General features: G+C 45.2%; 1 pseudogene; it reads left to right on the top strand.

Annotated features, from left to right (window-relative positions):
* The first annotated feature begins 1,315 nt into the window (after window positions 1-1,315).
* Window positions 1,316-1,409, top strand: LOC139015869 (U6 spliceosomal RNA; annotated as a pseudogene).
* The last annotated feature ends 2,478 nt before the right edge of the window (window positions 1,410-3,887 follow it).

The following is a 3,887-nucleotide window of genomic DNA, read 5'->3' as shown; positions in this document are numbered from 1 at the left end:
TTGATGATTGTCTCATTGCTAGTTGGTTCCCAGTGGCTCTGCATTTTCCTGTGCCTATCTCACCCAAACATGCTGCCCCAATTTTTCACACTGAAATCTAATCATGGCCAAAGCAATTTGAAATGAAGCAGAAAACCTTTTTTTTTTTTTCCTCAATAGAGACTGAATTCTTCGTGGCCTATGCTTCCATAAGGAAGCTCAATTTTCTTGAATATAAATAAATGTTATGTGATTATATGTATGAAGCCTCTGCCTACAGCTTATAGGAAACAGTGTACATCATGTGTTAGAAGGCAAAGAGCATCATCCCTGTTTCCAAGAATTCACAGCTTTTATCTCATGGGAGTAGGACACACCCAACACCCTGCTCTCCAGCTCCCTTGGATCCCTAAGGACCCTGCGTGAGTGACAGTTTCTCCCGAGGCCATCCCTCCCTTGCCCACCCCAGGACAAGTCAGGGCTGCCTGCATCCTGGGACACCCCCTGCCCCCTCTCACCCGGTGCTTACTTCTGCTTGTAATGACACTAGTACTTATGGGTTTGTTTGTTAAGGCTTGTCACCCCTCAAGTCTGCAAGGTCCACAGGGCCAGGGTCCTGTTGGTTTTGTGACCTACCACCTATCCCTCATGGAGGATCTCAGTCAATACTTGTTAAGTGAATGAATGAATGAATGAGTGAGTGAATGAATGAACAAATGAATGGTCACACTGCTGACCATATCAACCCCATTGATAAGTGCCTTTAAAAGCCTCCAGTTTCCCTTAAGGCTCTGACCTGAGCCTGGAATCTAAGCTTCATACCTATTGTTCCAGCCTCATAGCACAGACCCCCGCTTTCCCATCCCAGCCCCACAGATTGCCAGTGTCACTCAGCCTACCCACAATTTTCTGGAAGAAACACCATCACTTGGCTGCCTCCTGCACTCGCCCTGCTGGGGATCAGGCCCACAACCCGGGCATGTGCCCTGATTGGGAATTGAACCAGTGACCATTTGGTTCATGGGTTGACCCTCAACCACTGAGCCATATGTGCCACACAAAACCTTTGTCATTTTTAAAGGTCAGCTCCAATTCCACCTTCCGGGGTGACGTCTTTCCTGCTTTAGAAGTCCCTACCATCTGCTTGCAATGCGTCTGTGCTTCTCCTGCCTCACAGTATACCAGGGGCTTTCATGTCTCCCTTTCCTACTGAACTGAAAGGAGAAACATCTCTTAGCTGTTTTTATAATCTTTGAAGTTTGTAATTCATAAGTGTTGCTAAAGATGTGCTTGTTGAGTTCCTGAAAGCACTGTTTAATTAAAATATGGAGCTCTGGTGGTCACTTCGGCAGCACATATACTAAAATTGGAACAATGCAGAGAAGATTAGCAAGGATGACACAGAAATTCGTGAGTGTTCTATATTTTTTCGAGGATGTGGAGAAAAGGGAACCCTCATGCACTGCTGGTGGGAATGCAGACTGGAGCAGCCACTGTGGAAAACAGTTTGGAGTTTCCTCAAAAAATTAAAAATGGAACTCCCATTTGATCCAGTGATTCCACTTCTAGGAATATATTCCCAAGAATTCAGAAGCACTCATGAGAAAGAATATATGCAACCCTGTGTTCATAGCAGCACAATTTACATTAGCTAAGATTTGGAAACAGCCTAAGTGCCCATTAGCAGATGAGTGGATTAAAAAATTGTGATACAGCTATACAATGGAATACTATGCAGCTGTAACAAAGAAAGAACTCCTATCATTTGCAACAGCATGGATGGACCTGGAGAGCATTATGCTAAGCGAAATAAGCCAGTCGGAGAAAGATAAATATCACATGATCTCACTCATATGTGACAACTAATGAACAACATAAACTGATGAACAAAAATAGACCCAGAGACATAGAAACATCGAACAGACTGTCAAACCTCAGAGGGAAGATGTGGGTGAGGGGGAAGAGAACAACCAATGAACTCATATGTGTATATGCATAACCCATAGACGCAGACAATGGGGTGGTGAAGGCCTAGGGAGAGGGAGAGGTCAATGGAAGGCGGGGGAAGAACATATGTAATACTTACAACAATAAAGATTTAAAATAAAAATAAAACATTGGGGTTCTCAGTTACAGATTCTGTCTCATAGGTCTTTGTAAGTGCATATTTTTCAGTATAAAGCTACTGCAAAGGGACTCACTCTGAATGCTGGGCCAATTCCCCCGGGGCTCTCCATCAGTCATTTACTGGTGGGGGCCTGGTGACGACAGCTGCAGGGAAAAGCAAGGAGAGCCAAGAAGCAAAATTCTGCCCCAGGCGCTCAGTGGCCTTTGCGCAGCCTGGACTTCGCAAGTGAGAGACAGAGGCCCAATGCGGAGAAGACAGACCGCTCCATTTATTCCACATTATACTTTAGGACCCAGAGAGGAACCGCTCCGCTCTTCATCTCAGCGTTACTGGGTTATGGAAAGATAATCACAATTGTTTAAGAGACACAGCGGCTTCTATTTTGGTCCTGGCACAGGAAATTCAGCCTTTGTCCATGTTTACAGTTTGATTTATGTGAGCTTAAAAATTCATAAGGCAGGAGCCAACCTCGAGCAAATATTGTTTTTTTGCACGAGCCAATTCAAACACTCTCTCATCTCAGGTTTCCTGGTCAAAGGTGTACAGATTCTAAGCCCAGCTGCGGCTAGCCTATTTGATCTGCTGAAGGTCAGCTGCCTTTGCTGTGACCTGGGATTGGGGGATGGGGGGCGGTCCCCCTTTCTGAGCACTCTCTGCGTCAGGTGCCTATGTTCGCTATTCTATGTTATCCTCTGTCTCCTCATGACAGAGGCCCAATTATCTCAACTTTTCGGAAACAGAAACTGGGACAGGTCCAGGCACCTGCCCGGGCTTGTACCGCTGCTGGCATGACTGCCAGGCAGTGTGCAGGGCTTGCCACCGGGGACAAGGGGGATGTCGCAGCTCATTACTGGCCATCCTGATGCCCGGAGGCTGAGGTGCAGAGGATTCCGTTTTGCATATCAACCCAAAGACTCCTAACAGGAGGCTCTCTATCTCCTTGCTGAGGACACCACACCTGGCCCTGTGCCGTGTGGACTGTGGGCCTGTGGGAGCGTCGGACAGGGAAGGGTGCTTCTCATTTCACAGTGGCCGGGGACAGGCCACCCCTTTCCCTGCGGACAAGGCTACGGATGCTTCACTATCCCTTCTACCCATTGGAATCTTTTTTTTGTGTGTAAAGTAACATTCTCGGGTCGCAGGGATTAGGAGCCATTATTCAACCCGTTGTGATGACCTTAGTAAGACTTCATAAAGGTCACGCTCACTCTAATGGGACTCCTTGTTTTCAAGTGTCCCGGAGCAATGACCAAAGTTGCGTGATTTTGGCTTGATAGATGGCTCCCAAGAAAAATATTATTTGCTGGCATAATCTTCTAAAATTTAAATATTAAGATAAATATTTAGAAAGAATACTCAATTATTGGATACTGCAAATAAAATAAACACACTCCCAAATAATAATTAAGCCACCAAATATTATTTTAAATTATTTTTAAATCATGAAAACAAGGACACTACATATATAAGGCTGTTAGAGGTATCTGAAGAGGTCGATTTTTAATCAAGAGAGAGAAAGAGAGAGATACCAATGTGAGAAGCAAAAATCAGTTGCCTCCCTTACAAGCCCAGGCTGGAGCTCAAAACTGAAACCTGGGTATGTGCCTTGTCCAGGAATCAAACCCGCAACCTTTTTTGGTGCCCGGGATGATGCTCCCACCAACTGAGCCATGCCTGGCTCAGGCAGGAGAGGTCAATTTTTAACCCTAAATTTTTTCATTACCAATTTTTTTAAAAATGTGTACATAATAGTTCAATGTAGGGAATTAGAAAGAGCACA

The sequence above is a fragment of the Myotis yumanensis genome, unplaced genomic scaffold (assembly GCF_028538775.1).
Source record: "Myotis yumanensis isolate MYYU_CA2020_CCGP unplaced genomic scaffold, mMyoYum1.0.hap1 SCAF_8, whole genome shotgun sequence".
In the NCBI taxonomy this organism is placed as follows: Eukaryota; Metazoa; Chordata; class Mammalia; order Chiroptera; family Vespertilionidae; genus Myotis; species Myotis yumanensis.
This window is presented reverse-complemented; position numbering and strand designations above follow the sequence as displayed.